Genomic DNA, 27252 nt, shown 5'->3' on the forward strand with positions numbered 1-27252 from the left:
TTCTTCTTGAGCTATTTTAATGAAGATGGCATTGTAAAAAATTCTTGTCATTTTCATTTACAATATTTCAAAATTCTTGCAAACCATGTTGTAGGAATTAAGAAAACATTAGGAAAAATGATAGCAGAAGGGCATGCTTGCATACTGGCTGATTAAGCATACTTTTAATATTGCTATTATTGTTAATTTTTGTTTTCAGAAAAGAAAGTATTTGACAAATCCATAGTCAGAGTAATGGCTGTTGCTACTCAGGGACTGACTAGACATTGGTGAGTGGATGGTGAGCAATGGTTTTGTGCATCACTTATTTTCTAAATACATATTAATATTTGGGTGTGTGTATACATGTATATATATATATATATATATATATATATATATAATTATGGTCTTAGTAAATAGCTTTTATCTCAAACTACAAGTTCTACTTCTTCCTTTCCTTCCTCCAGACCCCAGTTCTTTTCTCCATCCTACTGGGAGGAGACAAGCTAGCAAGTCTGTGTGACATTTAGCTTCTTGCCAGGTTAAGCCACAACAGACATTCATAACTAGTGAATAGAAGACAATGGTTACTGCTTTATTGAGATGAATTGTAGAGGTCAACATCAATATTGTATTTAAAAAAAAAAAAAAAAAAAAAAAGAAGGACAAATTCTGAATTCTCATTTTGAATCTGAGAGGAATTTTCCTTACATTGCAGCAACTATCCAGTAAATAAAAATAAAACACAACATAGAAGAGGGTACACAGGGTGGGAAGATGCAGAAGATGCAGAGTATGTAAAAACAACACAGGATTACAATGGGAGGGGGAAAAAATGTATGTATGTTATCTGCAATGTTTGTGAAGAAAAACAAGCAAAGTAAAACTTCTGCCACATTTGTAAAACTAGAACATCCTTTTGTCAAGAAAATTCAGCAGAAGATAGTCATGTAAGCATAAAACTAATTCAGAACCCAAAACACAAATCTCATTTGAATTCAGAACCTTGTTTCTTATGCAGTAGGTTTAAGATGAGAGAGCTATCTTAAGAAAACACACTTTTAATTAAAGAACAGTTGTTCTCAGAGGGTCCTCTGTTGGAGAAGAGCTTAACTGTCAAGACCATGGCAACCTTTATATCTTAGAATTCACACTACTGTTGGTGCAGCCCATCTAATACAGAAAGAAAGTTGCTATCAGGCATAACAGTTTGGTAGAAGAAAATAAAAACTTTTATCTCTCTTTTATCATTAGTTATCTCCCAAAAAGTGACCAGAAATTATACTAAAAATACTGACTAATTAAAAAAGACTTTAAAAGCACATTTGATTTTGTTGTTGTTATAAGAACATTTGCAAGAAAACCAGTAAGCATACAAATTACAGCTTACACGAACAAAAATCTCATTAATCATTGTAACTAGATCTTCAGGGAAAAATTATTTATTTTTTCTTCTCTTACCACTGCTAAAAAATGAAAACGTATCAGAAAAGAGAAAAACAGCAAGCTGACAGAAAAGTGAAGTCTTACCTAAAGAGATAAAGAGTTCTCTTTACTTCTTATTCTAAAGCAACTATTTTTCCCTCACTAGCGGAAGGGGGGGGGGGGGAAGAGAGAAAAAAAAAAAAAAAAAAAAGAAAAAAAAAAAAAAAAAGCCAGACCCACCACTTTTTTGGTCTCACTAATTGAGGCTCAATTACATTAATCAGCAACTCAAAACTGCTACGTAAGCACATTTCCAACTTTAGAAATCATAGGGAAAAGGTCATTCATGACTGCTATTTATTTTACTTTTTTTTTTCCCCTGCAAACTTACACATACAGAAATACTCTGACTGAAAGGAAGAGACGGGAAAAAAAAAAAAAAAAAAAAAGGCTATAAGAACACTTGCCAGTAAACAGTCAAGACAAAATAGCAAGACTACCTTCTCTCCATTTATTGACAATTAGCTGTAACTAGTTTAGAGTAAAACAAGTGCAGTCAGCTGGCAAGAAATCAGCTAGCATGGATAAATCTGGTGTATCAGGAAGTGTAGCAAAGCTTGAAATTTGTTACAGTTAAAACTTTAGTAGAGGTAGTGTGGGTGATTTTCACAGTGTTACTGGAGACCTACTGCTGCTTCCACTAAAATCCAGAGATTGTTTAAAATTTTATTTGGGGATGACAGTGACTTGCATCTATTTTGCTTTTCTTCTGTTTCTGCTTAGATTATTTTATATACTTCGCTCTGTTCTGAAACACTGAATACATTGACTATCTGGACTTTATAACTATCTTTGTTCAGTAATTTTTTTAAGTAAAACTTCCTTTCTACATAGTGTTTGGTCTATGCTAAAATCTACTTGATAAAATTTTGATAAATAATTAAAAATATTCTTCTGGTAAATTTATTATTGCTTTGTGAATTTACTTTTGAAGGTAACTTAAATGACTAAGTTCTCTTCATTTGAAGTTGTGATTTTCTCTCTGTACGCCACTGATGAAAATCAAAGGAGAAAAATAAAAGACCAAAAATAAACCTACACGAAGCATCCTTTGTACTTGGAATGTTTTAATAACAGGGATTCACTGATGCCTAAGGAAATTTTAAGGATATACTAAAACTTCTGCTGTTACAGATTGAAAATTCTATGCGATTCGTCTTACTGAATGACAATCTATGATGTACCTGAAAGGATGGAAGATTCTGATTTCCTTAAATGCATGAAAATCTTTGGCATCAGCAAATGTGTTTATATCCATGTAACTGAAATCATAACCTGGTCTGATGCAGTTAGAAATAATTAAACTTATCACTGATGTATTACATTGCCTGTTGTAAAGACTGTGTGCTTTAACCTCATTTCTGTTAGTGCATTACCAAAGACATTATAAATACAAGATCCCTCTGAGGGCCATCTGTGCAACCAGATACTGTCTGATGAGGACCTCACTGCAGTATCAGAATTGTTTGCGCAGCATAATACACAGTAGTGATAAGATTTTTCCTATTTAAATTTTCCTATTTAAACTTAGAAGCAGTATAAGAACAGTACATAACCTCAACTGACTGCTGGAGGATCTCAGGGGTGTTGGCCCTAAGTATGAAATAGGCTGAGGTGCACAGTCATGCTCTTATGAGACATCTCTTCCATTCTGCTCCCACACTGGTGCGTGTTCTCTCAACTATTGCTAGAATACACTAGTGCAATATCAGAATATGTACAGAATATCTTCTGTACTTTCTAACAATTTCTTCAGAGCTAAGCACACCTGCTAGAAAGCTGTGTGATGTATTTAAACTTTCTAAAAATTGTTTAGCATAATACTAGTTAGTAATTACTGATTATTCAGTAAGGTATTAAAACATTATTTCAGAAACTTATAGTCAGGTTTGTGTTCAGTATCTTTCCAAACCTTAGTACTGACTGATTCCTCTATAATCTCTTATTAAAATTAAAAAGTAGTAAATCACTTTTTTTTTTTTTAATTTTATTTTTGCACCAAATCAATAGTAAGAAGAAAACAACACACATGTAGTGCTTAGAGAAATGAGAATGGACAACAGGCATACTATTTAATCTTAAGTAAGTCTCCTCAGTTCTTTTGTATATGGACACTTCTCAATTTCATTTTTATGACACACTTTGGACTCTCATGGACACCTCACTGAGAATGAAAAGGTTGTGGGTTTTTTTGTGGTTTTTTTTTTTTTTTTTTTTTTTCTCTCCTATTCTTCTGTAACAGATAGTTTTATTCTTGGATTACTTACGTTTTTAAGATGTTTCTTCTTGCAATTGCTCAAATATTTGATATAGGAATTCTCTGCATTACTATAGAGACAAGCAAATTGCTGGAACTAAAAGAAATGATTCTGTTACTATCAACCACTCAGAAAGAGTGCTTAATTTCACAAATGACCCCAGTAAACTTTTTGTCGTTCGTCTTCTGATGCTGTTACCTTTGGGATTCATATTTTCAAGCCTTTTTGAAAACTGCAGTAAAATTCAATCTCAGAATCTAAGATTCCTAGACAATGATCTAATCACTGAAACAGAACCTTGAAAAATACACTAGATCTCAAAGAAACAAAACAAGAAATCTCTTAAATCATAGAATCATAGAATTGCTTGTGATGGGAGGGACCTTCAAAGACCATCTGGTTCAACTCCCATGCAATTGAGAGGGATACCTAGAGCTAAATCAGGTTGCTCAGGGCCCCATCCATCCTCATCTTGAATGTCTTGAGGGGCAGGACATCCATGACAGCTTGGAGTTTCAGTGCTTCACTACAATTATCATTAAAAAAAAATAATGATAATAAAAAAAAAAAATTCCTTATATCTAATTTAATCTCCTTTCTTTTAGTTTGAAACCATTTCACCTTGTCCTATCATAACATACCCTGCTAAACAGTCCATCCTCTATTTTCTTTCAGACCTGTTTTAGATACTGAAATTTTGCTCCTGGATCTCTCTGGAACCTTTCATTCTACAGGCTGAACAGCCCCAGCTCTGTCAGCCTATCCTTATAGAGGAGGTGTTCTATCCCTTGGATCATTTTTGTGGCCCTTGTCTGGACACTCTCCAACACGTCTATGTTTCTCCTGTACTGAGGACTCCACATCTGGATGCAGTACTGCAGGTGAAATCTCACCAGCACAGAGTAGAGGGCAGGATCACCTCCCAAGACCTGCTGGCCATGCTTCTTTTGATGCCACGCAGGAAAAAGTTGGCTTTCTGGGCTGCAAGGGCACATTGCTGGCTCATGTCCAGCTTGCCATCCACCAGTATGTTTTCAACAGGCCTATGCTCTATCCTTACATCTCCCAGCTTTTATTGATCGTGCAAGACTTTGTTGAACCTCATGAGGTTAGCCTGGGCCACTGTTCGAACCTGTCTAGGACTCTCAGGAATGTTTTGCTATATATGGCAACCCATCACTGAGGTGCATCAACCACACAACACAGCTTGGTGTCATCTGCAAACTTACTGAGAGCCCACTTGATCCCACTGTTGATATCACTGATGAAGATGTTAAAATCCCAGGACTGACCCCTGAGAGACATCTCTCATCTCTTGTTAAAATCAAGTGTGTGCTTTTTTTTTTTTAAGAAAATGAAACAAATTGTGATTAAATATAAGCATCTGAGTTGCTCTCATTTTTTTAAAGACCAAGACAACTTTCAAAACGTATGTGTATAACAGGTTATAAAACATCAGCATGTTTTGAATAAGTTTGAAACATACCAAGCTTGCAGAACTTTTGCTTGCATGCTTATTCTTAATCCTTAATTTTCACACTGAAAGCTTCCCTGAATTTCTAAAACATTCAAAATATCACACTTTGGTTCTGACTGAAGGCAAATTGAATCCAAGTTAGCAGTGTACCCTGGCAGTCAAAAGGGCCAACCATACGATAAGGTGCATTAGGGATAGCACTGCCAGCCAGGCATGGAAATGCATTGTCCTGCACTGCTCTGGTGTGGCCTCACCTTGACCACTGGCTGCAGGTTTGGTACTGCAGTGTAAGGAGGTCATAAAGGAGGGCTAAGAATCTGGTGAAAGGGAGCCTGCAGGACAAGATCTATGAGGAGTGACTGAGATCAGAGGAGAGGAGGCTGAGGGGACACCTCATGGCAGCCTGCCGCTCCCCATGAGGGGGCAGAGGGGCAGTGCTGAGCTCTGCTCTCTGATGACAGTGACCTGGGGGAATAGCATGGAGTTGCTTTGGCGGAGGGGTTAGGAAAAGGTTCTTCATCAGAGAGTGACTGGGCGGTGGAGCAGGCTCACCAGGACAAGTAGCCTGCTGCACTTCAAGAAGCATTTGAACAGTGCTCTCAGATACAGGGCTTGATTTTTGTGTGGTCCTGTGCAGAGCCAGGAGTTGGACTTCATGATCTTTGTGGATCACTTACAAATGAGGATATTCTGTGATTCGGTGGTTCATCCCTACCTACCCCTGCAAGTTATGAATTTCATATTGCATGAATAGTATTGGCAGGTGAGAAATGGATTCCAAAGTCATTTAGTTCTCCCCATTCTGCTTTGGACTACAACCAGTCCTACTTTCCTCCTCCCCTCCCCCCTTGAAAAAGGGATAGACTTCTAATTATCCATTACTGGGCAGTAGCATTTGCCATCAGATAACAACATTTACTGACAGATGCTTGCAACACTGTACATTTTCACCTGAGTATGTACTTTCTGTGGCTATGTGAACATTTCTCATCAACTGCAAGATGTTCTCCGCCACCACACAAAGGGATTTAATCTTTGGTGAACCTGAACAGTGCACCAGTGTTTTTTTTAATCAGTCCTAATTATCCACTTTTGGTTATCACTGTTATTTTGGCCTTTGAGTCTTTCTGATTATTGAAAGAGAACAAAAGCAAGGAGTAAATAAAACTGTGACCAATAAATATAAGTGTCCTAATTAACAATCACTCATACAATCTACTTTTGCACTAGCAGAATAAAATCAATTTAATTGACTTTTGCTCCATAAAACCACTTGTTTTGTTTTTCTTTCCTATCTCAAATACTAAGAAATTAACTTAACAATGCATTATGAAATTCCAGATAACTCAATCTGTCAATACAGCGCGAAGAATGAGGAAAAAGTGAGTAGAAGAGTAATATATATTTCACAAAGTAATGGATCCCATGAAAAAGTTAATGATGTTTGCAAGGGAGAAAATGTGAGAATCAAAAATTCTCAAGTTGCTGAGTGATAATAATGGTGCTATCTATTGTGCATCCATCACAGTGAAGTGTCTGACACATATTTTGGACTGCTTTCATGCATTTTCTTTATTATGATTAATAGTAGTATTGCACCATTTGGAATGGCAGCCCATCACACAGAGAACGATATAATAAGTTCATATGATAACAACTTTGATCTCAGACACACATGGGGAAAAACTCAAAGGTTAAAACTAAAAACTGAGAAGTACCCATTTTTGAGATAAGGGTCTATTGCAAAGAGAAAACAGAGAAAAAGAAGTAAGAAAAAAAATGCACTACCTAAACACAAATGCCCTTCCTTATCAACTGTTATTCTGGTATCTTTTCCATGTTCTCTATTTATATCAGAAAGTGCTGAAGAAGATGCTTCTTCTGTTGTTACACTTTGATGGAGAAAAGGGGGTTACTATACTAGGTAAGATGATTAAATTTCTGTAACCAAAAGGAACAAAAGGTGATATACATCATCCTCCTATTTCTCACATCCTGGATATGCTACAATGCTCTACTTCATCTCTCACATAAATCACAAGTGTACAGAGTTGATGTAATGTAGAATCATAGAAATTCCCACATTGGAATGGACCCATGAGGATCAAGTCCAACTCCTGGCTCCATACGTAATATATTCTTTTCTCCCAATTCCTATAACATTTTGAATAATGCATCTATTCACTTTTTCTTTTTAGCATAGGAAGAAAGCTAAGCTAGTATAAAGACACTTTGCCAGTGGTTGGTTGCCTGGTGAGAGTGAGAAGTGGGGTTTCCAATCCTCACAAGGTGACCCAACCATTGTAAAGATGTTTCAGGGCAAGTGTGCTTATGCTGACACACTTTATTTTGCTCCCTAGGAGGATGTACTCTTGCTATGGCTTGGATAACAAACTCTAACTTCACCTCTTCAGAGGAGGAATTTTTTATAGGAAAAAAGTAGTTTTGGAGGTACACTTTTTCCTCTGACACAACCAGAACAAATGAGGAAAAAAATTCCTACACTTATCAGAAGAATGGACAAAGTAACAGTCTACATTAGTGTCACAAAGTATTTTAAATGACTAGAAATCATTCTGAAATATCAAGATGTGTCATTCACAATTAAGAATGGCAAATTCCTGCTAGAACTTTCTTGGAAACCTTCTGCACATTCCTGGGAGCAGAGAAACAGCGTCATACATCATCTTCCCAACATAGGAACAGAGCTGCACAACTCAATGATTCAGTCCTGCAGCAGTCAACAGACTTGCAGGTTTTGATGGACCATAACTAGGGGATGACAGATGGCAGTCAAATTTGTGGGTCAGCCCAGGTACATACAAGTAGCATGTTAAAGTTTGACTAGGTCAAAAACTCTCACCATTCTTAACAGCCAAATATGAATAAGTAAGGGCCAAATGAGTTGTTCAGAATACATAGAATGGCCAAATCTGCTTGAAAGTAAGTTTAGTCCCCTCTGGCTTGTGCTTTTTATTACTTTTGTACAGTTACAAATATAGAGTCATAGAATCACAGAATGGCCTGGATTGAAAAGGACCTCAAATATCATCTAGTTTCAACCCCCCCTGCTATGTGCAGGGTCATCAAGCACCAGACCAGGCTGCCCAGAGCCACATCCAGCCTGGCCTTGAATGCCTCCAGGGATGGGGCATCCACAATCTCCTAAGGCAACCTGTTCCAGTGCTTCACCACCCTCTGTGTGAAAACCGTCCTCCCAATATCTAACTAAATCTCTCCTATCTAAGTTTAAAACCACTTCCCCCTTGTCCTATCACTATCCACACTCATAAACAGCCATTCTCCCTCCTGCTTATACTCTCCCTTCAAGTACTGAAAGGACACAATGAGGTCTCCCTGGAGCCTTCTCTTTTCCAAGCCAAACAATCTCAGTTCCATCAACCTTTCTTCATAGGAGAAGTCCTCCAGCCTTCTGATCATCCTAATGGCCCTCCTCTGGACCTGCTCCAAGAGCTCCACGTCCTTCCTGTACTGGGGGCCCCGGGCCTGGACACAGTATTCCAGATGGGGCCTCACAAGAGCCGAGTAGAGGGGGCCAATCACCTCCCTCTCCCTGCTGGTCACCCCTTTTTTAATGCAGCCCAGAACACAGTTGGCCTTCCAGGCTGCAGGCACACACTGCTGGCTCATGTCCAGCTTCTTGTCCACCAGGACCACCAAGTCCTTCTCTGCAGGGCTACTCTCAAGGAGATCTTCTTCCAGTCACTATAAATATCTGGGATTTCCCCATCCAAAGTGCAGCACCTCACAGTTGACCTTATTGAACCTTATTAGGTTCTAATTAGATTCTCGTGAGCCAAAACAAAATATGTAACAAAATATACATAACAATATTGCACATGGTTTTTAAGAAAAACTGAATTAACTTCAAGTTGAAATATTGAATACCTTCCAATGAGGCATTATATAACATAGTGAAGAGAGCTTATTGTTTATATACTACATATTTTAAAAATTATTACCGTTACTGAGAAGTATTGGCATAGTAAAACTAGTTTATCTCCTCTGATTAACTAATAATAATCCTGAAAAATATTTCTGGACAAAGAAATTCTGAAGAATGGGGCCATTCAATAATTCACTTAATTTTGTGAATGGAAGCAGCAACAAAGATGGGAATAGTTATTTAGTTTTTATCTGTTATGTATATAAAATCCAAGTAGTCCTAAACATGACAGTTAATAAGAAAGTTAATGTTCCACCCACACCAGTAATATCATATCTTCATGTATTCAGAAAGGGCATGGTTTACCAAAGAGTTTTGAGAGTAGTCTGACAGGTTTTAATATTTATTGTAATTACACTTGCAAGTCTTTTTAAAGAATAAGTCTCCAGCACTTAGCTGTCTGGACTTGTTAAGGGTAAAAAGCATGATAGCTAATAAATTTTAAAATCCTCTATAAATTCTTTGAATGACTTTTCTACGCATAACAATGTCATATCTAATGACTTAAAAGAACTGATACACCAGGGCTACAAACATATATGTGATTTCAGGAAAAATGCTTACTGAGAGGTTAAAAAGTCTTTTTTTCTGGCCAGGATTCTGGAGACGTGTTAAATCTATCCTTCATCCAATATTTTATATATTTAAATCTAGGCTCTGGTTATCATATTTCTCTGACAGAGTGTTCTCGTTTAGAGAGCGGAAAGGGAAGAAAATGTTTCTGCTTTACTTTGGATCCACTGCTGCAGGACATTAGTCTTACGTTTAATGAAAAAACTTGAACATTCTTGAGGCACTGGATTCCAGAAGAAGTCATAATGGAAGCTATTTTCTACGTCTTTTGTCAAAAAAAAGGTAAGAATGGAGAAACAATTACACTGAAAATCAACATTCTGTAATTTAATACTAGGTTTTCCTCGTGACATCCCAAATCCCAGAAGACAATATGAATCAAATCCCATGAAATTGTAAGGTGCCAGATAGAACTGATTAAGAAATTATGCTGATTGAGAACATGCTAGTAGATATAACAGAAAAAAGATAGAAGAAAAAAACAAGAATAAATCAAAGTTTGAGCATCAGTAGAACATAATAGCAATAGCTCATTTTGACACCTTGACTGAGTTTGTTTTTTTGACTAAGATTAGCATTACTTTTTCCCCTTACACCAAATTTAATCCCTGATGTCAAGTTACACATTTTCATCTTGTCCAGTATGGGTGACTTCTGCCTCAGCTCTGGTTGCCACCACATTACTTGTTTCTCTCTTGCACAATGCCTCCTACATTCTTTTTTTCTGTGATTTTCTCTCTCTCATGGCAAGCTAAATATGCAAATTATCATTACTACCAGAGACTCATTAAATACTGCAGGTATGATACTTGGATAAACAGACGTGCAGGCTCCTGGGTTTTTGTTTTTTGTTTTTGTTTGTTTGTTTGTTTGTTTGTTTGTTTGTTTTTTAATAAAAAATGCAGACTGCTTTCTCCTTCTCACAAAATATTTCATCAGCAGAGGTTTTACAAGTGGTCATTTGTTGTTTCTACAATTTCTAGCTGACTATGTAACAGGTTCTCCTACTTCAAAGTTTAAAAGCAAAGCCCCTGGGCTGGAGATCTTCCTCAGCTTTTTCAGTAAGCTGAACCATGGATAAAGATTTAAGCTTTTGGCAATTCCACATGTTCATTAAGGTCAGTTTTTTCACAGGGGAAAAAAAAATTCAAAGGCAATTGCTGTCAGACAAACCATTTCGCCACTGCTCAGATAGCCAACAGAGAAAACCACCAGCTCAAAATGTTCTTTAAACAATAACTTGGCTCCAGTTTTGTAGATACATTAAGCAATTTCAAATGCTTCTTGTGGAAGTATCTCATGACCTCCCTCAGTTTTCAATTATAGTACATACTAAAAAAATAATCAATGGAAGGCAAAAAGAGGTAAGGACACCCACCTAGTACTCGACTTTGCCCAAAACCATATATCAGAATCTAATCCTACTATAGTTGAGTATAAACTTGATAAGAAATCTTTTCGTCTATCAAGTTATTTATTTTCCTTCTCAATTCTATACATGATTGGATACAGGATTGCATTTCTTCCACAGTAATTCTGAAGTTTGTATATAACCTGCTTAATTTAGGAATTATGGGTTAAAGGAATGCTCAGTACTTGCATTTTTTTTCCTATTTTAATTTGGAGAACTCTACTGACTTCTACACAGATACCGTTTATTCATCCTGAAGTCAGAGAAAATTGTGTGACTGAAGTTTATCACTATTCGTAGAAGCAGCACCATAAATAATCTATGAGAGCTTTGAGCAACATGAAGATCGGTTGGGAGTCTTGTATAAACATGAAGAGATCATTTAAGAGAGGAATAACCTGCATGTACTCCTAATTTTCTCATGCTGAAGAAAAAGAAGCATATAAGCTTGTTGTTTGTGTTTTCTTTCATAGCAGTATGAGATTCCATTTGCACATAGATTATTAAAGTTACTAAGCAAGACTGACAATTTAATATACTTTATAACACTAGTTATACCAATGTCCTTATGAAAGTATCTTGATCTATATCTTGATAGAGTCTTGGATGGGCAAATTCAGCCCATCTTCTACTTGCATCAAATTTGATCAATGGTAGAACAGACCTATTTCTCACTGCCCAAAATGAGACAGAAGACAAATGAATTAATTGCTTTCATAAACTTGTCTCTGTGCTTCTGGATTATACCTCAGGAGTGACAAAAAGCAACTACCTGTGCACTGGCTATCTCCAGCTGCCTAAAAATGCCTGAGAAACAGTGTAACATGTACCAATCATACAAAAGTACCTGGAATGTAATACAGAACATGTAACTCAACAATCGATTTCCATCAATCTCCATAATGTTAGGAGTAACATGCAGTTGATTTTCCACAAGTATTTTAATTCATTAACAATATTTACTCCAGGTTAAATCCAAAACACATAACCAATATCAACAGCTTCAAGTCATGATCCATATCTGCAGCATGCAGGATTATTTTTCCTGATTTACGGCTAGTACCCTGATTGTTACTGTCCTAAGATTTTGCAATGAAATTAGAGACTACTTCTGCAATCCTAAAGGCCTACATCAGTTTCCAGCTTGACTATTAGTGATCCATCCTGACCATAAATTCTTTATCTGTAAACATGTGTATGCAATGGATACCTTTCCTCTTATTCATGGGAAATATCATCTAAAGTTATGAAAACTGCAGATGAAAGGCTTCTGCTGTGGTGGCTGCAATGATCTTAGATTTAGAAGGCTGGGTTTTCTTTGATGAAACATGCACGTATGGAAGTGTCACCAAGCTCACTTGCATTTGCATTACATTTCCCAAAGCTAATTACAACTATCTTTATTGCCTAACTTTTCCTTACCATTAACATCAATGTAATTGAATATATTATACTAGTCCTGGATTAATAAAGAAGTCTGCAATTTCCTATTTACATACCACACTCTATTATACTTAGGAGCTAATCTGCTTTGTATATAGTAATCCACAATATGAAATAAAAGATTGGCGTTTTTACCGCTAAACTCTCCATACCACAAGATCAAAGAGAAAAACTCCTCGGCCCTTTCTCCACAAGAGCACTTCACTTCAGCTTTGCCATCAGAGGAAGTCCAGAGCAGCGTAAGGGGGAGAAAGAAACAGCTTTGCGCCCTTGTCCCAGCAGCTGTTCCGCCCCCCACCAAGCCGAGGCCGCCCCCCGAATTACCTGGTCGTGGCTGAGGGGGAGGCTGCCCGTGGAGGGGCGGCCAGAGGTGGGAGATCTTACAACCTCCAGGGCCTCGCAGGCAAGGCAGGGGCGGCCCGGCTCCTCCCTGCAGCACTCAGCCCCGGTTCACCTCGCCGCGGCTCCCTGCTCCCCCCGGCCGCTGCCGGACACTGCTCCTGGCAGAATGCGAGCTTGCGTGGCAGGCAGTCTTGGGGAGTCCCCTCCCCGGAAGGAGCATCGCACTTTCTGCTCACCCAGCGCAATAAGTCTCTCTCTGAGGGGTCGAGGGACATCGCTCCCCCCCGCCCGCTCTTTTTTTTTTTTCCCCTTGTCATCTCTTCTAAAGGAAATGCCACTCTCGAGTCCCGTGCCCACTATTTCCCTGCCAGCATCTTCCTCTTTCTGCCAAAAAGGGTTCTCCTTCTTCCCCGAGCCTGAGCGCTGCTGGCAGCCTCCCGTGGTGCCGGTAAGAGAGCAGAGGGTACGGCCGATCCCAGCCCCGGCTCTTACCTGGGCATCGCCGCAGCAAAGCCCGAGATGCGGTCCGGAGAGCGCCTGGGGGCGTGCTGCCGGCCGAAGTTTATCAGGGAAGGGCGGCGGGCAGATCTTGCTGAAATTATATTGCCCCCCAGCCCCAGATCTCTGCGTCCGCAGTCAGCAGTTCACCCAGTCCAGGCAGAGCAAGTTTACTTGTTCTGATAAGGAAAAAAAAAAAGGAAAAAGGAAAAAAAAAAAAAGAAGTGGGTGTAACAGGCGAGCGAGAGGAAGGCATCCGCTCCTATGGGCTTCTGGCGGTGCAATTATTACAGCTGAAGGGAGGAGTTAGTTTAATTACAGGCCGTGCTCCCAGGAAATGTGCCCTCGTGGACGCACGCACGGGCGGGGGCGGAAAGTTGCCGCGCTCCAGTGGGCGACGGAGCCGCTTCAGCACCGCGGACAGCAGCGGGACAACCCTCTGATTCCACCGTTAGGTGACCTGGGACAGGAGCCACAGATCCACACAGAGGTCAGATTCATACAGAACTCTGCATCTCAGTATATTTAGCTGGTGAGGTCACCTTCCTTCTCATTTCCTTTCCTCCTTGCTCCATAGCTACAAATGTCTCAGTGGTACCCTGTGTGGTTTGTATGTCAAATCAGGAAGATTTTATGGACCTCACTCAAATAATGAAGTATGATTTGATGCCCTTCAAATATAGAAAACTGCTGTTCAGATTTTAAGGCTTCAACAAAAAGAAGCACAGTTTTATGAGGAGCAGTCAGTAAGGATCATGAGTACCAGCCCCTTTGTATTGACAGAGATGAGCATTAAAGAAGTTGGATAAGAACTGACACCTAAACGTCTCCCAAGTCAAAGGGAGAGATAACAGCTTCTGTAAATCTTGGAGAGAAAAAATAATCCAGAGATGAAATACTTATCATTTTCTCCAGTATTTAACACTAAATTTAATACAACTAAATTTAATACAAACAAGCATTTGAAGTGTTGTAGAGTAAGCATTGGAACAGGAATGGAGCTAAGTTTATTTTGGAAAATAGTAATTGATACATGAAAGTGAGAAAGGGAATTTGGTTTACTAATTATTCATACAAGTATTAAGTAAACCATGACTTGCTGGTTGTTAGAAATAGTTTAGAGATTGGAAAAAAATAAAGGAAGGGTTGGGAAAAGATCATTAATGATCAAGGCAGACATGAGGAAGGCAAAGTGAATCTTAAAAATGGCACTGCATGGCTGTTCTCTTCATCAAAATGTATATGATCTATTTGTGTGTGTGCTTTTTTGAAATGTACATATGACATGAGAATACAAATTACAACTGTGGCAAAGGAAAGAAATATGACAGGCTGGATGGATTGAAAAACACTGAGCTTTTTTCATTAGCTAATAAATTACATATGTAATTATATATACAGATAAATACGTACATACATCTACATATATACATACATGACAAAACCTAATGCCATTAATTTGTGACGTGTTGTAAAGTGGAGCAAACTAAAGGAAATATAGACCCTGAAAACATAAGATTTAAGATGCAGACAGTAACATAGGATTATAAAAAGGTTTACAGAGTAGTAACATAGTTAAAATCACGCAAGCTTTCCCAACAACAGCCTGAAAGCAGGTGTGCCAATTAGTCTGGTCACAGATTGTGCAGTAAAGACAGAGTCCTCTTTAGTGAAAGTGTCTTGGAGCATATCCAGTACTAGTACATGACAGTGAATATGACAGTGTCAAATCAAGATTGCTATGGCTTCATGTTCATAAGTCACCTTGCTGTACAGATGGTCTGAGAGATGAAGCATGGAGGAAGAAAACTAAAATGCTAGTGGCAGAAGTCATGAACTGAGCATGACCAACTGCACGAAGCAATATGTGACATACTCTGCTGTGGCAGAGAAGAGTTTCTTTCCTTCACCATGCTTACCACACATTCACAGTCAGAATGCTCGTTTAGGGCAGTGAACAGTTTGGTATGCTCATTTTACAGGATAATCAAATCCTTATGGCTAACCTTTGACACTGCAGGTAAGATTGCTCTAATACAGATTGAGTTATGGGCATCCATAGTCTCAGTGCACTTTCTACAGGGCAAATTTTTTTGCTCAGGTAGTACAAATCAAAGTTAAGCAACATTGAAGCAGTTATTCTCAGAAATGATTAGAGACTGAGTAACAATTAACTTTGATCAGAATTAAAATTGCTACAAGAATCACACATTATTTTCAGACTTTCTTAGTACCGTCTACTTTTGCTATAGAGCAGAGAGGATTCCATTATGCTAGATATGGGATAAGTATGAAACAGCAACAGCAAAAACTTTCCTTCACTGAAGAGCTTATAGTTCAGTAAGGTAAAAATTTTAAAAAGAACAAAGTGCTTACTGTGTAGGCAGCATAATTTTTATGTGTTCTTAATTATTTATTTCTATGCTTCTTAGTGCTTTGATTTATACATGATATGATGTGTACATGCAGTGTTGATACTCAGATAACTTAATTGTTTTGGTAATATAACAAGGCATATGATATAATGTCAATTGACTGCACCTTGTGTGCATTATAGAGCTTTTCCATATTGATGTTTATCCTCTAGTGGCAAAGCTAATGATTCCTAATATGTATTCACAGTAAGAAAGAGACTATAATAGACACTTAATAAATGGTTAAATAGATTGATGAGAGAGCCAAACTTGAAATCAAATATTGGCTTTGAAATGTTTTTGAAATGATATAAACAGATGCAAAAGATTTGAATGCAACTTACAGGTATGTTTCCAGAAGTAATCAAAAAAGAACAAAAGGGAAGGGAAGGGAAGGGAAGGGAAGGAAAGGGAAGGGAAGGGAAGGGAAGGGAAGGGAAGTGGTCCAGCCACTTTTTAGTATATGTAGCATTTATTGCTCAAGTCCTCTTAAAAGAGTTTAGATTAGGTAGGTATCAGCAGCTGGCTGTTCAGAACAAAGAAGAGATGCTTAACTTTATGCAACAATCATCTGTACCAATACATCAGCTATTCAAGAAAATTCTTGTATCATCCTACTTCTACTGAAAAAAATATTTTTTCTGAACAGATTTTCCTTTTTTTAGATATTAGTATTACTGCTGGGTAGTGAGAAAAGCCGAAGATCACCTCTTATAGTCAAAATAGGAAGATCAGCTAGAGCAACTTTCAGTAAGTAGATACATATCTAGCTGCATAAATTTCAAAAAGGCTGAATTTCGTGTATAAGCATTTGGCAAACTGAAATGAATTTTGGCAGTAATCTCAGCAGGATTAGAATTTTATTAAAAAGTTTTTGTATGCGTGGCATAGGAACATATTAACAGAATGGGAGGAGGATGGAGAACGGGCCATACATGTAACAACATCCCTAATTAAGCCTATAAGAAAAATACTCAAGTCACTACCATAACTGCTGTGATTCACATTTTCTTTTTAGAAGGATATGTACTAGCCCCTTTATTTTCCTCCAATTAGCCAGATTTACATTCTACCAGCCCAAAGAGGGGCATCTGACTCTTCCTGTAGTAAATTGATGCCACAAATAAGAGCTAAACCATTATTTGTGGTATCATAGTCACATTAGTATAAAATAAAAAAATTGATTACCAGGAGAAAATAAGAGGTCATTTCCTTTTTTCCAATTAGTTAGTCTAAAAATTCATACTTTGAATGACAATTTGATTTGAGTTGTGTCAAGATCAGATCAGTTACGCTACAAATAACAATACTGCCTAATTACTAATATAATCATGCTTTTGTGTGAAAATTAACCTCATAATCCCCATATGGTGCTATGGCATAGAAGGTTATGTATTTAGATTACTTTGTACCTAAAATCTGATCCAGGTTCTCAGTTTCATAATGCCAGAGCAATTTGTAATTGATTTTATACCACCATTGATTCTTACAACAATGTAAGTCTTCATGCAATTGAGTTATGGAGGAGAAAAAGTCTGTCACAAAGATACAGGAGCATCCATCAAAGATACATTTAAGACAAATGGACAATGTGCTTTTTTAAAAAGTTGCAATTGTATTCAAGGGGATGACATTTAGCAGTCATCAACTGTAAGTTATTGAAATATTCTGTGACTTGGCTCCACTTGCAATTGGAAAGAAAAACCACAAACAAAACTGCGGGGAATAAGGAAATGGAATTTTGGTCTCAGTTACTTTGTTTTGAAAATGTTCAATAGTAAGGTAACGATCTTAATTACTCTCACAACTACCAATTTTGGTATCAGTGCTTAACCAAAAGCCACATGCAAAATAACCCCATAATCTGTAAATTCACAGACTTAAAAGTATTGCAGCTGGAATCCATCTACATATAGGTGAGTCAGTACACACTTACTAGAGCAGGAAAATTATTTTGGTAAAAGCATGGTTTTAGTGAAAAAAAATGTAATAATATATTCTTTGGAATGTTTAAACGTAAGAAATACACACGCAACATATTATAGTTTATTTCATTAATACCATATAAGATTAAACTATGGTGATGCAGCTGCAGTCAGATTGGGTGGGCATTTTCCACTCTGATATGTTATTGTATATAAAGCAATATGTTCAATATGTTTAGGAGTGAGGCCTTTTTTTCTTTCTTTCTTTCTTTTTTTTTAATTTCAGAGAGGACAAGAAAGAAAAGAAGTCAAAAGCCAAGGCTCAAGGATCTAGTGAATAAAGATTTTTATTTACAGATTGTGCCTGTACATTGAATTTAACTGATAAGTAAAGAAGTAGGAAGAGAGGAGAGCAAGAACAGAAGATCTCTGCCTGACAGCGGTTGTTAGATCAGCACTCTTGATTATCGTAATGGGTTCACTTGTCAAATGCCTTTCATACCAAAAGCAAAGCTGTTAGATGTTAGACTGTCAATTTTTTTCTCCAAAGATAAAGCACTTCCTCCCCCCAACCCCTGGATGAACATTAAAAGCATTTTAGTGCTTGAAACAATTTTATTTCCAGGGGAATATCATAGCATCTACCTGGCTCTGAACACTTTATTCTTAACTTCAAGTAATGAGTCAGCATGTAAGGTTTCTTTTAGAATTTACTAGCAACAAAGATACAATTTTACCTCTTTTGACCAATAGCATTCATAAATAAGCTCTAGTTCTTGCTTTGCATTTCCTAAAGAGATTGAACATTGTACCAACTATTGAAAGCCTCTGCACATTTTTCAGCTCTTCAGTGCCAAAGTTCCCATAAAAAATAAAACGTCAATACAGTTTCTTTTTCAGTTATTAATCTGACCCTACACAGTGACAATGTGAATATTTGAACTTTTTAAATTAAAGAACAACTGCAACAACAAATTCCTCTACTGCCTCAGAGGCAAAAAATTTGAACAGCAGAAACGGAAGCAAGACATTTTATCCATTTAAATTAATGCTTTCTCTAGGTGTTCTCCGGGGCAGGGGCTGCCACAAGTGTGGCTGTTCCAGCTTGGATGGCAGAGTACAGTACTGTAGCAAACACAAGTGTCTGCTGCACTAGAAGGGAAAGAATCTCATGGATTCCTTCTCTTATTGTGCTAAATGTGAAAAAGATGTTACAGTGAACAGATGGACAAGTGTTGAAAATTTTAATAACTGAAAAAACAAATGATTGCTCTTAATAAGAGTTGTTTAGGCAACTACTACTTATAGTGGTGGAAAGGAAATGATTTTAGGCATCGAAGTAGAGCTGAAAATAAGAAGATGCATCAAGAGCAGGAAAGAAGGAAGCTATGCTACTTCTGCTTTTTCAGTAAGCAATGCACAGTGAAGGCAGTTATTCATGGGGTATGCGGAAGTTCCATTGGTAGTGGATTAAGAAATATATGAAAATATATATCTGAAAGACATGTGAACCTAATGAGTTTCAACAAGGTCAAGTGCAAGGTGTTACACTTGGGCTGGGGCAATCCCAGCTATTTTTGTGGACTGGGGGAAGACCTTCTTGGGAGCAGCCCTGTGGAGAATGACTTGGGAGTCCTGGTAGATGAGAAGCAGGATATGAGCCAGCATTGTGTGCTTGCAGCCCAGAAGACCGTGTTCTGGGCTGCATTAAAAAAGGGGGGACCAGCAGGGAGAGGGAGGTGATTGTCCCCCTCTACTCGGCTCTTGTGAGGCCCCATTTGGAGTATTGCGTCCAGGCCTGGGGCCCCAGCACTAGAAAGACACAGGAACAGGTCCAGAGGAGAGCCACTAAGATGATCAGAGGGCTGGAATATCTCTCCTATAAAGAAAGGTTGATGGAACTGGGATTGTTTGGCTTGGAAAAGAGAAGGCTGCAGGGAGATCTCACTGTGGCCTTCCAATACTTGAAGGGAGCATATAAATAGGGGGGGGAATGGCTGTTTATGAGTGTAGATAGTTATGGGACAAGGGAGAATGGTTTTAAATGCATTCAAGACCTGACTGGATGTGGCTTCTGGGCAGCCTGGTGTAGTGGTTGATGACCCTGCACATAGCAGGGGGGTTGAAACTAGGCAATCTTTGAGGTCCTTTTCAATGCAAGCCACTCTATGATTCTATTAAATATATTACCACAAAACATGATTATGACATTTAACGGTTATTACAAATAAATATTATGTATGTTTTTCCTCACCTCTTTATTTTCAAAGGGGCGTTTTGAAACAACAGCGGTATTGCTAGGGCAAGATTCAGAAACTTAAAAAACACTAAAGACATATAAGTCTCAATAGAGTGAGTAGTAATTGATTTTTTTTACATTACTTTAGGCGACTATAGGATGTACCACTTACACTTCCATACACACTCAAATTTCTAGAAGAAAGAGTGTTGATTTTTTTGGTGTTAGGCAGAGATTTTGATTTTCTTCCCTTGTCCTTTCATGCAGGACAAGTCATTTCAGATACCTATGTACTAGCTACCTTGTTTCAAGGACAGGAAAGAATAATGTTTGTATGCCTCACAGATTTGACAAAACACATTTTTCTTTGCTGCATATGTAGAAAGGACAAATATCCAATTCCATGTTAGAGCAGAGATGAGTACAGAGTTCTGTATCTCACTATTGCTTGAGATTTATCGGAAAATAAAAATTTTAATTATTGTTCCCATATTACCTAACTCAGTACAGATCCGAGTTATGATGCATTTCTGAGGTGTTCCTATTGGCTGTTAAGCTATCAAAGCACCTGGAAGCTATGTGAATTCTTTAAGATGTGCAATTGTCTTTGCTAGCACACAATGAAAAATTCTAAGTGTGGTATTCCATTACAGATACTGCAGGTCACTAGGCTACTTTCAGAATTTAAAAGGACTATAAATAAACATCTTAAGGGATAATAAAGAGAAGGGATAGACATAATGGGGAAAATAATCTCTTTGAAAGTGAAACTATATTTTCAATGATTTTTATAAACCTTTTTTACTTCAAGGCAATGAAGTGAAAAAGCTAGTACCTTCAAAGAAACCTCAATTCTTTTTGTTACCATTCCCTAAGAGATAAACTCAAATACCATTAATATCTTTCTGAAAGACAGAGAGTTGGGAATGCAGCATTACTTTTATTAGTTTTGTCTTTTAATTGAAAGAAAAATGGTTGCTCTAGATTTTCTTATTATATATATTGGGGGGGGAGGGGGGAAAGTTGCAAAAGGATTAATTCTGCAAAATAGTACCAAAAAAATTTGAAAAAAGATCAATGCCAACTGGAATGCCAAAGGGAATAAAGTTTTTTAAAAATATCATAAGTGCTGGAACAATTACTTGAGAATGACAGATGAAAAGGATAAATCAGTAGAAAGCTTTGAAGAAGGTACCATAGGAATAAATGAATGTTTACTCCAAAAATATTAATGTGTTCCGTATGACAGGCAAAACCAATGGAACCAGTCATCATAAAATGGAAAATAATGTAACATCCCATAACACTCGGTAATGATCTGGAAGAAACTGTAATGTTTCGTGCCTTATCTTAAAAAATGTTTTTATCTTCAATGCTACTCAGCATACACTTGGGTTTCAATGATCTGGTACCTCACAATTGAATTAGTGCATTTTTGAGAGATTTGACTTTATTCCATTCACTTTACTTAGCTAATTAGAAAGAAAGCAAAAAAAAAAAAAAAGGGATATTTAAACTTCATTCTTCCTCTTTCTGAGTATATACAAACAAAAGTCTAAAGTCAGAAGAATCTTCATGGAAACTTTGGGAAAATAGCCACAGATTAACAGAGTAATTGGGGAAAATGTGAGTACCATTTCCCAAGTTTTCTAGTCCACCGTATAAACTAATTTCACAGCTTCCTTTCATCTACTAACATTGGTTTATATATATACTAATCTCACAATCTATAGCTATTCTTCAGATACGCTTTAAAAGCCTATTTCCCTTGTGTCAAAAATAATTCTGTCCTGCCTCAGGCAACTTCTCCAGACTTTCCTTTTAACCAGTGTATGAGAAGTCATTTTGCTCTCATTTCCTGATAAATTCTCAGTCGTATCCTTGATATATTTTAAATCAGGCTTTCTCTCTTACCAGAGGATGGATACCTCCCTTCCAATTTGTTAATGGTTTTCTACTTTCTCTTTCTGTTTCCCTTTCTCTCATCATCCTCCTTGACCTCAGGGTAGCTGAAACTCTGCAGTTAGATTAGACAGACCCAAATCATCCTCACAGAAGTTGATAAAACACTTTTGCTTTTTGTGTCCAAAAGCATGCTTGGACTCACATGTTACTGTATGAATTCCATTAACAGTAGGTGTGTATGGATGGATGTGTATGGATACAAATTAAGGTATGAAAATAATGCAAACCAAAACAAACAGGACTTGTTTTTGTAGCCAGTCACAAGCTACGTATAAGTTTCTGTAAATGATGTATTCAAAACATTGTTTGTTACCCTGAGAATAACACTTCAAGTACAAAAGTAGAGTTAACAAAGTCAGAAAAAGTAATATAAACAAATTAGGAACGGCTTGTTAAAAATGACACTGTGATTGAGTTTATGTGCAAAGGAAATAATATTCTTAATGCAAAACAACTAGTAAAACTAGCAAGCTGGAGTGGGAAAAAGGATTTTTTATATGAATTGACAAACCTCTATTTTACCAACTTCTCTATTTAGTGAAGAAATAAGGTTCACCCAAGAATGCTCTCTAACTCTCACTTCTTATATTTCACAAAAATGTTAAAGGGATAGCAGCTTTAGGGTAAATGCTCATTAAGAATCCTCTTCTGCATTTCATTAGTGTTGAAATAGTAAAGTGAAGGCTATGTAAGGAAAACATTTCCTGAAACAACAGCTGGTAAGAGAAGCAGAAGTTAAAAACAGCAGTTAATTACGCAATTGAATGAAATGCTAAAAATTATTAATTAATTGCAGTTTAGCAAGCACCTTTCACAAATATGTAGGTATGGCAGTGTCTATACTTACTATGCACACTAACCTGCTAATTAAATAAATAATGATAAATAAACCCAGCAGTGGTGAAGTAGTTTTATTATCTATGATTTGTGTCTATCTTCTGACTGTATCTTGCAAATGGGAAACCCATCACTAATCTTAACGGAAGATATTTCATGGAATGTTAAATCTTTTTCTCTTTTTCTTAAAGATAAATGTAATTTAAATTTTGTACTCTTAGCAGTGGCTCTTCTTGCACTTCACTGACTCTCTGCCACTAATGTAGGGGCAGGATCGCAGAGATGCTTGGGCTCTAGCACTGTTGCATTCACATTTCAATTCCTGTGACTGTGACAATTCAGTTTTGTATACATGAGGGCTACATGTAGACTGCTTGAGCTCTTTCCAACATCCAGGAACAAACTCACCATCCACATCTCCTCTTAATTCTTTTGCATTTAGCCAGAAATGATAAATCAATTATCTGAAGAGTTCTGAAGAGTTGATATTGTTGAATATAGGACATCATACAGATCAGATTTTTCAACTCAGACAGCCTAGCTGATGTAGTCTGAATGCCAATAAATAATGAAGCTTCTATTTTTGTGATGCCATTACTTCATCTATTATAGTAAGGTAAAATAATTTCCATGATTTTACTGATGTGAAACAATATTTTATTAACATTAAGAATTTCTACCCTGAAAGATATGTCATTAAAGAAGAAAGTAAAGTGCAGGTTCTAAGTTATAGTGAAAGTTAACTGATAAATAAATACCAGCAGAAACTGTCAGAACATAGGATTCCCCATACCAAATGAGTCTCTTAAGAACTGCAACTAATCTGAATAAAAAATGAAGAATATAAAGCAGGATGTTCTCCTGTAGTCAGCCATCCTTTTAATGATAGTCATTTGAAAAACTAAATTCCAGAAAACTAGATCAATATAAGCAAAGGAATGGACAAGCTTGATCTTACTAATTATTTTAGTCCTTCATAGCAACTAAACTAAGGGAAATCAATTCACTCAGTGTGATACAAGATAAAATCATTATTTTGTCATTATTATTTTTAGTCAGGTCATGACTACTGTGCATATCAAAATTAACTTGATCAAACTAAGATATGCTTTGCTTAGAAAGTCAAAAAACTTCAATGCTATTTCACTGAAATCAACAAACCAGTCAAAAAATCAATCAGCCTCAACTCTAAACCAGGATTTAACTTCATTAAAAACAGCTGTAAGAATTTAACACCTGAAATATATTCGGATGAATCCACCTTATTTGTAAATGTCTATGCTTTAGAAAGTCAATCTAAATTAGATTTATTTTGCTCTCCTGAAATGTGTGATTATCTCTCCAGAGTAAAATTGGTATTCTAGTGGTTCCAGTTGTACTCTGGGTTCAGAAAACCCTCCTTCTACTGGCACCTTATTAGTAATATGATGTATTTCAGTGCATTTTGATGAGTTCAGTGCATTTGGATATTTCCATTTAGTGTTTTGTGCATCCTTTTCAATACTCTCTGCCATGTATCAAACTTTGATAATTATATTTCAAATAGTGGGGCAGACAAATTGTATCTGCCAAGATATACTTTCAATTGAGTACTGAAAGTACCTGCTTAAAATTCCACTTGAATAAATTTTTGTTAAAAAATATGTGTTACCAAGCCATTAATTGCCACATAATTATTTGTAGTAGACTATCGCAGTAGTATATATAGTACTACAAACATGTTTTATAAATAAAACACACAAAAAAAGATACTGATAACTTTTCTCTCTGAAGAATTTGCTAAATAAGTAAATAACTTTCATGTCTTACATAAAAAGAATTTTAAGGATCAAAAGCTGTTATAAATCTGTGTGTTTTCTTTCTAATTAATTTTTTTTACCTTCAAATGCATGGTAAGATATTCTTTTGACAATTTCAATCTGCAGCTTATGTTTTATTTTGTGTTGAAACTGAAGAATGGTCTCCACAGAAGAAACTTAAAAATATTCAGAGAAGTATCAAAACCCCTTCCAAAGGCATCTCGCATCTGCTTTTACTGACATCTTCACTAGATCATTTGACAGTTAAAACTCCAGCTCCTTCATACAGTTAGAAAACATCAAGAGCTGGCCATTGAAAGTCTCTTCTTTAACTACAGGTCTCAATCTAGGACAAATATCACCAAGATTCCCCTACTTTAGGAATAGCAAAAACTCACCACAGGTATCAATCTTTTATGTTCTCCATGACTATGCTGTCTTGGTGAGAAGATCAGCTTTCTTCACAGCAGTCTGTATGGTGCTGTATTTTGGATTTGTGAGTAAAACAGCGTTTGACAACACGTCCATATTTTGGCTTCTGCTGAGCCGTGCTTGCACAGGTATCAAGGCTTTCTCTTTTTCCCACATAGCCTCTACAATTAGTAGATTGGAGTGGGCAAGAAGCTGGGAGAAGACATGAATGAGACATCACCCTGTCTAGAGGAATATTCCATGGCATAAAACATCATGCTCAGGAATAAAAACAGTGGTGCAGAAAAAAAAGGCGGTGCAGGTGGAGAAAGGGTAAGTCTTCTTTCCAAAGCAATCATTGCTCGGAGATTTACTGGGCATCAGTCTGCTAGCCAGGAGGTGGTTCATGATTACTTGTGCAACTTTTTTTCTTTTTTTCTCTATTTCTCCCTCTCTTTTTTTTCTCTCCTTCCTGCCTCTCTCCCTCCCTCTGTTCCTCCCTTATCTTTCCTTCATCTCCTAAACTGTTTTCATTTTGATCAGTTATCTTCTTATTGTTCTTCCCATTATCTTTTCTACTCCACTGCAAGGAGGGAGAGAGGGAATGAGAGGCTTTCTATAAACCAATCCTAATGTAATGGTTTTAGCAAACATTTTCTAAACTTGCATAAATATTTGCATAAACTGGTATTTTTAGTACAAGCACATGTAGATGAATCTTTTCAGTGTCTACCTGAAACACAATCCAAAGTTTGGACTTTGAGTAATTTTAATCTTGTTAGTTTGGGTATTTGTAGCTAACTACTCAGAGCAGCATTAAAGCTTTACCTGTATTAAGTCATCTGGGCCACGGGGGAGGGTACACAGCCAGGGAAAACATGAGGCTCTGCTCCATGTAACCAGATGAACCCACAAGAAATTAGCTGGGGTCTGTGAAATTTCACTTTAGAATCTCAGGGCAGCAACAACCTCAGCAATGACAGAGCACACAGTGGCTCTGTACATGGTCTCTCACAACACATAATTATACAATTTGTTCTACACATCTTCTCTATTTGCAAAAACTTTCTTTCCAAGTACAGGAATCATAAGGCAAGACAAACTATTTGTTCTATCTAGAAGTCTGTGAAGTTTTCATTAAATTCCTGGAGTAATCATTTAGATATTTGGAGAAAGAACAGGGTTATTGCAGATATTGCAGGCAAGATTGTCTGTAGCCACTTATTGGTTCCCAAAAGGTCATAGATTGTTACAGTGCCTATTAAAATCCAATTTTATATGACATTTTAAAGCTGTGTTGGGCAATAAATGGCTAGATTTAAGGTGTTTTTCCAAAGAAGAGAAGGGGCAGATATGCACTGCAGACCAGTAAGAATGCAATAAACTGAAGTACACTATCAATCTGCTGATTTAAAGTAGGGGTTTTTATCCATTGCATTTGCTGTAATAGAGATAATAGTTGTCAAAGCAGAAGTATAGGATTACCAGTCTTGATCACTATTACAATAATAAATATTAATGAATAAGACATCCTCATCTCTGTCCCTAGAGAGATGACAGAAGAGCTTGTTCCTGATGTCATCTCCAAGCTATTGGAAGAAAGAAGGTCATCAGGAATAGTCAGCATGGATTCACAAAGAGAAAATCATGCTCGACCAACCTTGTAGCCTTCAGCGATGGCATCACCAGCTTGGTAGATAAACTGAGAGCAGTGGATGTAGTCTAGCCTGATTTCAGCTAGGCTTTTTATAATGTCTCCCACAGCATCCTGAAAACGAAGTGGGATAGATGTGTAGACAGTGACGTCAGTTGAGAACTGGATGATTGGTTGAGTTCAGAGGGTTGTGATCAGCAGTGCAGAGTCTGTTTGGAGACTTGTGACTAGCTGTGTTCCCCTGTGGTTGGTGCTGGGTCTGGTCTTGTTCAATATCTTCATCAACAACCTTGATGAGGGGAAGTGTTCACCCTCAGCAAGTATGCCAATGATGCAAAGCTGAAGGAGTGGATGACACACCTGAAGGCTGTACTGCCTTTCAGCAAGACCTGGACAGGCTGGAGAGCTGGGCAGTAAGAAACCAGATGATGTTTAACCAAAGCAAGATCAGAATCCTGTATCTTGGAAGGAATAACCACAAGTATCAGTACAGTTTAGGGCATAACCTGCTGGAGAGCAGCTCTGTGGAGAAGGACTTGAGTGTCCTGGTGGATGACAGATTGGCCATGAGC

This window comes from Tympanuchus pallidicinctus, unplaced genomic scaffold (assembly GCF_026119805.1).
Source record: "Tympanuchus pallidicinctus isolate F22 unplaced genomic scaffold, pur_lepc_1.0 scaffold10, whole genome shotgun sequence".
NCBI lineage: Eukaryota > Metazoa > Chordata > Aves > Galliformes > Phasianidae > Tympanuchus > Tympanuchus pallidicinctus.